The sequence below is a fragment of the Ceratotherium simum genome, chromosome 7 (genome assembly GCF_057802395.1).
Source record: "Ceratotherium simum simum isolate JZ-2026a chromosome 7, ASM5780239v1, whole genome shotgun sequence".
Taxonomy (NCBI): Eukaryota; Metazoa; Chordata; class Mammalia; order Perissodactyla; family Rhinocerotidae; genus Ceratotherium; species Ceratotherium simum.
In genome coordinates this window covers 74797528-74810659 of record NC_141906.1, presented here as the reverse complement: position 1 = coordinate 74810659, position 13132 = coordinate 74797528, and positions in this window count along the sequence as shown.

The window sequence follows — 13132 nt, the reverse complement described above, 5'->3', positions numbered from 1 at the left end:
TTGTGCTTTTTGAAACCTCAGGTCAGGGTATCCTGCTCCTGCATGGGAAATGCACATTTTGGATGTTGTCCCCTCTGCTGGAAAGACCACTGCCACTGCCAGGGGAGGGGGATGGGGCTGGGTTGCCAACATGTTCTCAGTCCTGGAGCCTCAGGACACGTGTGCCACTTGCCACCACTGGGGGTGGCAGGGGCTAAGCCACAAGTGAGTGTTGTTGCTGCTCTTACAGCCGCTGATCACTGGCATGCACCAGTGTGCTTTGAAACCTCAAGTCAGAGCACCCCACCCCAGGTGGTGAATTCTAAGGTATGGTTGTTTTACCTACTGCTGGAAAGACGGGTGCCACTGTGCGGGGAGGTGGAGGGGGCTGGGTCACTGGCTCCACTCTGTGTGTGGAGCCTCAGGACATGTGTGCCACCCACCACCACTGGGTTGGGTGGGGGCAAGAGCTAAGCCACTAGCGCCACGTCTGCCCCTGCAGCCTTTTGTTGCTACTGCTGTGCACCAGTGAGAGGATCCATATTTTGGATGGCCACCACCAGGGGAGGGGTAGGGGGCTGTTCCCCTAGTTCCACTGCCTCCTGGACTTTTAGTCCATGCATCGTCAGATGTATAGATGCACGGATCTCTCAGGCATTCTGGTATGCTATACACAGAGTCCTTTTTTGGTCAATGTATGTCCAACTGGTCATAACTTAGAGGGGAGAGATAAAGGGAACAAATCTTCTGCCATGATGCTGATGTCATTATAATATGTGTGAAGACCCAGAAGTGTGCCTAGAGTGGTCAGAAATACATGGAGAATTAAACACTTGTGTTTGTCATTGAAACGTGTGTAAAATTTGGAAAGAAGAATGAAATCAAGAAGGCATATCAGAAGGGGAAAGCAGCATAAGTGAAGACAATACCATAGAAGTGAACCAGAATTGTTGAGATGGTATAGGAACTACACCACTCAGAATGACATACAGCTTTCCAGTCGATCCTAATATTTATTAAAATATCAATATATTTTATTTATGAACTATATATTTTATTTTAATCACATAACCTATTATTCTACTTAGATACAATCTTAAATTCAAATGTTAAATTCTAGAGAGAACAACAAAGAGTCGTCTATGACAAATACAAATATTTGAAAGAGTGGAAGAAAGTGCTATTATTCCTAATTTTCATTTTCCCTTTCTTCTTCAATAATAAATGCCCTGAGTCTTAGTTTGGCACATGGCTATATAACCACGGTATTTCTTAGTCCCTGTTGATGCTAGTTTTAGCCTTATGACTAAATCCTTACCAAAGGTAAATTAGTGGAGGTGAGATCTATCTGTCACTTCTAGGCAGTGTTCTTCAAGTTAGAGGACATTCTTTTCTCCTTCCTGATGGCTGGGTGGTGGAGAAGCACGATGGATCTGGAGCCATTATCTGAGACCAAAAGATGGAAACCACATGTTTTAGCCAGCAGAGCTACTATTTAAAAGATGTTATGCTCTGATGAGTCACTGTACCAGCCCCAAATCATCTTTTGTTTTAAAGCACCGCGGTGCACGTGTATATCTCTGTGTGTGGGGGGAGGGGGCATGCACAGTCAAATCTAATTGCAACTAATGCAGAAGATAGAAACTGATACTGTCTAAAGTCCATTTCTATGACATACTGAAGATCCCTGAAAATGCTAATCGTACATGAGAAACTGCTTTCTTTTAGAAATTAATATATGCTTGTATCAGAGTTAAAGAAAGACAAACCTGTATTAAAACATTATCCAAATTTATCATAGTTCCTAGTGTTAGAATTTATTACTCTATCATGCTGTTTTCAAGTATTAAAACATTTAATAACATATATCCTTCTATAATGGCACCTAATAAATCCTATATATTTGTTAATCTTTTTTCTCACTTGCAGTAGGTCTCCTTCTTCAAGGTTCTTTATCTCTCTGTTTTGTGGTAGAGTTCCATCTCCACTTTGGAATCTAACTGATGCCTATTCTAATATTTCAATACCATGTCTTCCACCAGTATTCAGACCACAAGAAGCAGTGCAGACATTTTTTTTATCCTTCTTAACACTTTTTAACCTTTTTAATACACAAATGAATACTTGGAGACACAAGAAATTCTCATGGTCATTTCTATTTATCAGCCTTCAATGTGAAAAAATTTACTAGGTGTTGTTTATTTAACGCCTAGAATAATAAAAATTACACACACATAAGCCTTGTAAAACATATCCTAGCAATAAAAGTGCATATTGGCACATAATACATGCATATACTTAAAGGTACACATAAACATACAGATATATACATACACATATGCACATATATGGATAGATACATACACACATACAGATAGTTTTTATAGGAGTAAAAAATGGGGTATGAAGATAGGGACTGTTTAGTGCATACAAAGCCAAGAAGGAAGTTTTTTCTAATTTTCAAAGAGAGAAATAATCTTCCCTCACACATTGCAAGTTTTGATTTTATGGGGTAAGATAAAAGGTGACATCTCACTGAGGTGTTAATGTCACATAGTTGAAGGCAAGCTGATAACAAAAAAGCACTGTTTTACCTGTTAGACAAGACAGAGGGTTTTTAAAATATACTTTGACCAGGCGTAATGCCCTGTAGCCCTGTACCCTGTCTCTGGGCTCAGCATAATAGAGATGAACAGTGAAGAGCATGGTGTTATTTGGAGATGTCTGTGCTTGTCTCTTTAATGCAACTTTTTGGGGAGGCTTTGAAACTCAGAAGCATCAGAAAAAACACACGACATCATCTAGAAGTGGCACTAAAACAAAACAGAAATATCTGCTCTCCAGGAATCTGGGGACCTATTCTAGGGAGAGAGAGAAAACACATCTAGATGCTGCTAAAAATTGACAACAGAATATGTGGGAACTGACAAACTGGCAGAATGCCACCAAGAGCTACTGTGACTTATTAACGGGAACTATTCCTTCCCAGGAGAAATTGCAGGAGTTTTCTGTTTGCTGTTCTCAAGTGCACCAATGGAAACATTGGGAGAGAGGGGAATGTGGGCATTTATTGTTTAAACATTCCCTTTCCCCTCTCAAAAAAATCCAACTTTTTTTTCCAGAATGGATAGAGTTTTTGGGTAAGAAGTATATTTCTCATTAATCAAAAAACAATTTTTCAATTTTAACTTTCTATGTGAATGGATGATCCATATTGTTGTAATAGTAAAATAATACTTCTAAATCTGAGATTCTATAAAGTGACTGGTGAAAAAAAAGGAAATATCTTTTAGGGATAAGAGAAAATGAGTGTAGGATTGTCCAGAAAATGAAGGTGGTAGCCTTATCACAAAACTGTGGAGCCAGCAATGTTGCAAAGATATGTCAAAATACACATAATACATTCAGTGTTGTTTATTACTGTCAATCTCTTCCACTGTAGTGTGATCTGCTTATGACCTAGGAATTATGTCTTATCACCCATCATATGCCTTCATATTCCTTAACACAACTCTGTGCACTTCATAAGAATTAAAGATTGAAGTTTGTAAATTCCAAATGTTTTTAAAAATATTTATTTTAGAGATCATACTTTAGAAACATTTGTCAATACTCTTATTATTAAACAAGGCCAGGGACTCAGAGTACTGAGAACATCAGATGATGCTGACCAGATGGGTTTATTTCCTGAATTAAGATAAATAAGTCTTGACTAAAAAGTGCCATATTTCATGCATATAAAGTACAAACCCACATGGAGGCCTTTGAAGATTTTAAAAAAAATTTAGAGGTAATATGGAAGGCAGCTGTGCTCACCACTGTACCACCAACGCTAGAGGTAGTGTGGATTATTATGGGTAGATGGACCCTGGGGCATCCCAGAAATGGTGCTGCTCTCAAGGGAACTGACACTATGAATTCTTTGACATTTTTCTTCCAAATAATCAAGTAGTAGCAACAATCTCATCACTTGTGGACATACGTACTGTCTCTGGACTGTTTCCTTGCCAAGCTTCTTGAGGAATTATAAAGTTTTGCTAAGGCAAAATACCCTTTTTCACAGGAAATTTCTTCTCTCAAGGATTTTACTTAGGGTGAGTTTTTCTCTCTAATACATAAACAAGAAAAATATAAGCCTTAACCATAAATTGTTAATAAGTTACAACCATAAGGCAGACATATACTCTATTTAAAATGTTTCTCCTATGTCTTCAGCAGAGAAAAAAAAATCAACAAATACAAAAAAAGTAAAGTAAGCATAGAAAAAAGACTGAAATCACAGTGTCAGAAAATACCCAGCAGACGTCAATGAGGTGCCCAGTAATGAGCAATTTGCTATCTGATATATGCTTTCCTCTTTCCCCTGGATAATCACTAAGCTTGCCGTCTCCTGCAGAAACCAACCACCCCTGGCTCTGAGTTAATTCTATACTTTACTATGAGGTGTTTAAGAATGTACAAAATTATCGACTCATTATCAAACCAAAACTGTTGCCAATTTTGTAAACCCAAAATGATAGTTCCCGGTTATCTTCTACAAAATCCTAGTTATTTCTTTTAATCCATTCCCTAATTTTACCTCACCTGATGTTAAATGGGCTGAGTTGCTGTCTCCTTCCATATATCTGACTCTTCATAGTGGCCAACCAACTGTTTTTCCCCTAATCCTGGCCTCCCTCAAGAGTGACCCACTAAATACTCATGTCAATCACAAAAGCTCCATTATCTCTTGCCCAATCTTTATAATTTTGACTGCAGGTGTTGGGCTCTTAATCATTACATGTGATCAGCTCCCCCTGAAGTCTGACTCCAACACATGCTCTTAGTTTCTATTACTTCCTGTTCTGCCCCAGTAACACCACTTGTCTGTTTGAATACCTGTGATGTTACATGTGGAGAATTCCAACATTGCATCAATGGTCTTTTCTTATCTTTGTCTGATCTATCTTAGAGATCAATGAATATTGAGAAAAACACTAGAACAGTTTAAGAAAGAAAAAGAAAAGTTTCGAGCTCTTATAAAACAAATATTATGATTCAGAGCTGGTGTAAGATCATTAGGGTACACTAGAATTTTTCTTTCTTTTAGTTTTACTAGATTAATAGAGTAAAAGAATGTTAAGGCCTAAATTATCTTGATTTTAAGAAAGTATTGGTTACATTTCTTGTGATACTCTATGGACACAATAAATTTGTATGTTGTAGGTAAAAATACAGAACAATATATTATAGTTACATGAATTCAAGCAATATCTAAAGATTAATTGTAAAGTGAAAATTTTTGAGTTATTATTCCATAAAACAGTATGCTTCGTCTCATTGGAAAAACAGTCTATCAATAACCTGGACAATGCCATAGAAGAAATCATTATAAAGTTCATAGATAACGTTAACACAGAAAAGATTAACGAACCCTTGTATGATGATAACTCAAGATTTTGGTAGGCTCTGAATCTGCAATGATATTAAACAAAAGAATTTAACAGTTACAAGCAAAAATTTTGTTGTGAGCTCTCAGGATAGAGAGATGAATAAGACAGAGGCCCTGCTCTTCAGAGTGCTACAATCTAGAAGGAGTGGAGAGGTAGACAATGTGATAAATATGTGATTGCACAGGTCTGCCAGGAACATGGTGACTATGGTGCTAACCCAAAAGAGGGGTCACTGAAGGCTTCTAAAAGAGACGTGAATCTGGAAGGATAAGTAGAAATAAGCCAGGTGTCTACAACATTCAAAACTGAGAAGCATGGGCCTAAAAGTTCTTCACGTTCAAAAGAACTGAATCAAGAGACAATCACCTAAAAATGCCAATCAATTTATTAAAAAGAACATAATATCCAAAATGAGGGAGTGATAGTTACACAAGATAAACTGCATTTGGTGAATTGTGCTTAGTTCTGGAGACTGTATTTTATGGTGGTAATTTAATTTTATAATTATCCAAGAAAACTGAAATTTTAGATCAAAATAATTTACTTCAAGTAGCTATGTGACTAATAACACAAATTGGAATTAGATTTATTGTATGTTACCTCAATGGACAGAACTAAGGCTAATGAGTAACCTGTTTCAACATCAAAAATCTCTCTATTAAATGTGCCTGAAAATAGTATGGGGTGAATTACAAAAAAGACAATTTTCTATCTTCAAATGTGTTACAGCAAAAGATGAGTGATCATTTTCAGATAGCTTTAGGAAATTCCTGTAATGTTGTGAGGAGGCTGGGCTCCTTTAACATTTTGAGATTTGAAAATTCTAAAATAGGTGGAATTTAGATACTCATTCTTTACCTGGAAACCTTAGCCTGGGTTATATGTATGCTTTAGACCAAGTACTCTCTAAGGAAAATAGCTCTTGATGATGATGGTAGAGGCTGTTCAAAATAGAAATTCCTGAGCTCTCTCTTACTCAGTTGTTCACATGAGTTGTTCACATAGACGTTATGAATCAAAATCCATGATACCCTATTGCAGCTTTTTCATAATCTACCAGAGGCACTTTCCAAAGTGCCATGTTTTTATGTAGGATTTCAATATACAAGAGGTATCATCAAAACAACAAAGATGGAAGCTCCCTCAAGATTTCCTTTCACCAGGGATGAGCTATTGCAGCATAGGAGCAATTAAAACTTGCTTTTTCATCCTTTGTTGATACCCTCATTAGCTCCCTTGTGTACAATATTCTCTCTCAGTGTTGACACAGCAGACATTCATTAGGTCAAGGGCTAGAAATTCAAGCCTGGTAGACATTGTTTGAGACAGTCTTTATGACAACAACTTCTTGTCTGAATACAATTTCTGAAATATTTGAAGCCATGATTTCAATCTTTTCTCTTTATTAAAGGTTTGGGGAAATAGTTAATTATATATAATTATTAGTATTGGTGGCTGTTTATAGTTTTAAAATGCTTTATTTTTAAGCCGTTGTTTATAATGATAATAGCCAGGACTTATTGAACATGTACTATGTGCCACATGTAATTTTAATGGTTACATTTACTAACATTTAATTCTCACAACATCTCAATGAGGAAGATAATATTAGGTTTAATCAGGTGGCAATTTCATATGATTCAAATTAATATTAATATGTTTAATATTTAAAAAAGAAAGGCGCTTAGACACTAAAGGTTAAGTAATTTGCCCAAGCTTACCAAGATAGTAAGTTGCAGTTTAGTTTGCTAATAAAATGATTACATTTGATATATTAAATATATTTTAAAGAATTCAATCATTTATTCATTCAGTAGACATGTAATACACCATAGTGTGTTTTAGGACATAAACTCAGAAATGTAAACTGTGTGTTTTTAAACATGTCTACAATTGAACTTAATGCATATATAGTTAACAGTTATATAGACTTCCTTTGTATCAAATAGTTTTTTAAGCACTCTGCTGCTTTACTTATATATTCATATATATATTAGAATTATTTTCATTTTATGGATAAGGAAATTGAAGCACAAAATGTTCATGAAGACATTATAAATAATTACAACAACAACAGGTATAAATAAAGATCGTGCCTGGCAAACTGAGACTTGTTGTTATCCTGTTTAGAAAAAACTGAATTTCTGCTATGGCCCAAAACTGGTGAAATCATTCATTCATTCATTTGTTAATTCAAAATTACTTATCTTTCTGTTATGCATAAATATTTGTGCTGGGGCCTTGGGTTATAATGGTGAGCAAATTAAATAGAGAAAGATTACTGTCTGGTGTGATGCTATGCTCCTCATAGGGCAGCCACTGTCCCTGTGTGGCCATTCGCTTTCTCTGTTACACTGACACATTTCAAGTAATCATTTGCCATAGGTAGCTAATGGCTACAGTATTGAAGAAGGCAGAAATAGAGCATTACCATCATTTCCAGAAATCCTATTGGATAGTGCTGGTACAGTGGAAGTGGAAGAAATTGATGAAAAAATCTATCAAATGTAAAATTGTAGAAGTGATAATTGCTAAGGAAGAGAGGTCCATTGTGCAATGAGAACGCTGCCATTTGTGATCTCAAGCATTTAAGCATTTTGTATACTTACAGGTGACTGCTCAGGTGGTCAGTTCCAGGGTCATGCTATATCCATCTTGACAGAGAAGTAGAAGAGATGTGAGGAACTTCTGGTATCCCACACCACTAAACTAAAATATCTTCTTCTACCAAATATTTCTCATGTATCTTTCATGTAATATTGCTCAAGCCCTCAATGTTGTGGCCAGTTCTGTGGGCCCTGACTTGACCATCTTGTCAATTTCCCCTTTAAAATGTGCTGCCCGTTCTGGGAAGATGGTGGCATAGGAAGATCCTGAACTCACCTCCTCCCATGGACACAAGAATTCTACAACTACCTGTGAAAAAATTTCCTCTGAGAGAGATCAGGAAACTGGATAAAAAGAACCCCCACAACAAGGGACAACATTGACAAGATTGGAAGAGGCAGAAATATACCTCTGCTGAGAAAAAAACACATCCTAGCTACAGCACTTCATGGCCGGGAGCAATCTTAAAGGTACAAAGCTTTTCCCAAAGGAGCAGGGGGATCTGAGCAGGGGATCTATACCACAATAAGCATCCCAGCCTTTAGATTCATCACAACTGAGAGGAGATGCCATAATATTTGGCTTTGCTAGCTTTGAAAACCAATAATGAATACCCCTAGAAAAACTATTGAACTTTTAGAGAAAGAAAAACCTGCTCTTAAAGGACCCACATGGAGATATACCTATTCCAGAAACCAGCACAAAAACACCAGAAAGAAATCTGCATAGTCCATTGGTAAAAGAGACTCACTCTCATGGAAACAGGGGGTGGCTGGGCCCATCCCCCCAGGGACTGAGACACTGGTGTTAACCATTATTGTGACCTAGTTCAATCATGTTGACACAGACACTAGGAGACACCATTTGATTCTTTTCTCTAGCCTGTTAGTGCAGGGGGTTGCCTTGCCCACTACATCATCAATTCAATCAAGCATAGCCAGGGCAGGAAACCCAGCCAAGATACTGGCCCCACCCACCAGCAAACCCATAGCGAACTAGAGGCTTGTTTAGGATAGGTGTGTGGGACCTCTGCAGCGGTGCAAGTGGGTCCACCTTTGTGGGGTGTGCATACAGGGCAGGCCTGCATTGGCAGGGTGGGTTGGCCTGCAAATGGTAGGGCACATCGGCCACAGTACACTTGTGCTGCTGACTATCTCAAATAGCCATACAAGAGATCTGCCCCCCTTTCCAAGAAAAGATTTTATGCTGTGCACCTGGGACTGGTGGAACCCATCTGCACTTCTGAGAGAGCCAACAACTGTGATGTGCTGCAGGGGGCCACAATGGAGGTCTGCAGCAATTGTGAGCCACTGAGCCTAGCAACCAGCCACACTGCTGGCCTGACTCATTTAATCAACAAAACTGCAGTAAGTGTGTGCTATCAGACCTCGCATCACGCTGTGCTGGGACTCTCCCTGACCAATACAATGACAACTTACAACTAGCCAGCCTGGGGGCAAGCTGAGCCTACTCATGCATCTGCAGCAAGAACATCCCCATCAAAACAGAAGGGCACACACAGCCCCAGTAGGGGACCCACTTTAGCATTTGGAGCACCCCTTTAGGTGATGAGAGGAAAGCATATTGCTGGGCCCCAGAAGGCATCTCTTACAAAGGCCACATTTCTAAGACTGGGAATGTAGCTGATCTATCTAATACATAGATATAAGAACAGAGAAGTAGGCAAAATGAGGAGACAAAGGACTGCGTTCCAAATAAAAGAACAGGACAAATTCTCAGACAAAGAACTAAACAAAACAGATATAAACATTCTACCTGATAAAGAGTACGAACAAATACACATAAGTATGCTCAATGATCTTGGGAGAATAGATGAACACAGTGAGAAATTCAACAAAGAATTGGAAAATATGAAAAAGAACCAATCAGAATGGAAGAATACAATAAAGGAAACGAAAAATTCAATAGAGAGAATCAACAACAAAGTAGATGACATAGAAGAATGGATCGATTCAGTGACATAGACTAAAGAGTAGAGGAAATCATCCAAGCAGAACAGAAAAAAGAAAAAAATAGTTAAAAGGAACAAGGACAGTCTAAGGGACCTCTGGGACAAAATCAAGAGTACTAATATCTGTATTATAGGTGTCCAGAAGGAGAAGAGAAAGACAATGGGGCAGAGAATCTGTATAAAGAAGTAACAGCTGAAAACTACCCTAACCTATGCAAGGAAACATATCTCCAAACAGAGAAAGCACAGACAACACCAAACAAGATGAACACAAACAGGACTGCATCAAGGCACATTATAATAAAATGTCCAGGATTAAAAAGAGAGTCCTAAGAACTGCAAGAGAAAGGCAATAAGTTATGTACAAAGGAAACCTCATAAGGCTATCAGCTGACTTCTCAGCAGAAACCTTACAGGCTAGAAGGAAGTGGAACAATGTATCTAAAGTGCTTAAAGAAAAGAACTTACAACCAAGAATACTCTACCCCACAAGTTTATCATTCAGAATGGAAGAAGAGATAAAGAGCTTTCCAAACTAGCAAAAATTAAAGGAGTTTATCACCACTAAACTGGCCTTAAAAGAAATGTTAAAGAAACTTATTTAAGTGGAAAAGAAAAGGCCACAAATAGAAATAAGAAAATTGTCAAAGAAAAAATATCACTTATAAAGACAAGTAAACAGGAAAGGTAGTGGATCAACCATCAATAAAGCTAGTGTGAACCTCAAAAGACAAAAGTACTAAAATTATGTATACCTATGATAAGAGGTTCAGGAATCCACAAAAATGAAAGAGGTAAAATATATGAAAAACATAAAACATGGGGGGCATAGTAAAAGCATAGGGCTGTTAGTAAGAGACCATCAACTTAATATAGAGTGGAATTTATAAGTTATTATATATGAACCTCATGGTAACCACAAACCAAACCTACAATAAATACACAAAAAATAAAGAAAATGAAACCCAAACATAAAACTAATGAAAGCCATCAAATCACAAGAAAACAGTGCAAGAGAAGAAAGGAACAGAGAAGAATTACAAAAACATCCAGAAAAAGGAACAAAATGGCAATAAGTACACACTCATTGATAGTTACTTTAAATATAAATGGACAAAATGCTCCATCAAACAACACACAATGGCTGAATGAAAAAAAAAAGGACCCATTTATATGCTGCAAACAAGAGACACACTTCAGACCTAAAGACAGTCACAAACTGAAAGTGAAAGGATAAAAAAAGATATTCTATGCAAACAGCAATAAAAAGAAAGCCAGGGTAGCATTCCTTGTATCAGAAAAAATAGACTTTAAAAAATAAATTTAACAAGAGACAAAGAAGGGCATTGTACAATGATAAAGGTAACAATCCCAAAAGAGCAGCAATAAAGTAATTATTAACAGACATAAAAGGAGAAATTGACAGTAACATAATAATAGTAGGGGAGTTCAGCACTCCACTTACATCCATGGATAGATCATCAAAACAGAAGATCAATAAGGAAACATCGGCCTTGAATGACACATTAGATCAGATGGACTTAGTACATACATACAGAACATTCTGTCCCAAAACTGCAGAATACATATTCATTTCATATACACATGGAACATTCACAGGAATAGATCATATATTAGGCCACAAACCAAGTCTCAATAAATTTAAGATTATTGAAATAATACCAAGCATCTTTTCTGACAGCAATAGTATGAAACTAGAAATCAACTATAAGAAGAAAACTAGACAATACACAAAGATGAATATTAAACAAAACACTACTGAACAACTATTGGGTCAGTGAAGAAATCAAAGGAGGAAAAATAACACCTAGAGACAAATAAAAATGAAAATACCACATGACAAAATTTATGGGATACAGCAAAAGTGGTACTAAGAAGGGAGTATATAGCATTATGAGCCTGCCTCAAAAAACAAGAAAAATCTAAAGTAGACAATCTAATAGTATAGCTAAAGGAACTAGAAAAAGAACAAACAAAGCCAAAAATCATTACAAGGAAGAAAATCATAAAAATCAGAGCAGAAATAAATGAAATAGAGACTAAAAACAATAGAAAAAAATCAATGAAAGTAAGAGCTGGTTCTTTGAAAGATAAACAAAATTGACAAACCTTTAGCTAGACTCACCAAGAAAAAAAAGAGAGAAGCCTCAAATAAATAAAATGAGAAATGAAACAGGAGAGATTACAATGGACACCACAGAAATACAAAGAATTAGAAAAGAACACTATGAAAAGCTATACACCAACAAATTGGATAATCTAGAAGAAATGGATAAATTGTTAGAATCATACAAACTTCTAAAACTGAATCAGGAAAAAATAGAGAATCTGAATAGACCAATCACTGGTAATGAGATCAAAACTGCAATCAACAACCTACCAAAACTCAAAAGTCCAGGACCAGATGGCTTCATCTGTGAACTCTACCAAAAATTCAAAGATTTAATGACTATTCTTCTCAAACTCTTCCAAAGTGGATGCTTCCCAACTCATTCAACTAGACCAATATTACCCTGATACCAAAATCAGACAAGGACAATACAAAAAGAGAAAATTACAGGCCAATATGACTGATGAACAAAGATGGAAATATTTTCAACAAAATACTAGCAAATAGAATACAACAATACATTAAAAAGATCATATAACATGGTCAAGTGTTATTTATTCCAGGTGTGCAGGGGTGGTTCGATATCCACAAATCAATCAATGTTATACACCACATCAACAACATGAAGAATAAAAATCACATGATCACCTCAATAGATGCAGAGAAAGCATTCAACAAGATACAACATCCATTTATGATTAAAACTCTGAGTAAAATGGGTATGGAAGGAAAGTACTTCAACATAATAAAGGCCATATATGATTAACCCACAGCTACCAAAATACTCATTGGTGAAAAACTGAAAGGTAACTCTTGAAGAACAGGAAAAAGACAAGAATCTCCACTTTCTTCACTCTTATTTAACATAGTATCAGAAGTACTGCCACAGCAATTAGGAAAGAAAAAGAAATAAAAGGGATTCAAACTGGAAATGAAGAAATAGAACTGTCACTATTTGCACATGACATGATTTTATATACAGAAGACCCTAAAAATACATCAAAAAATATT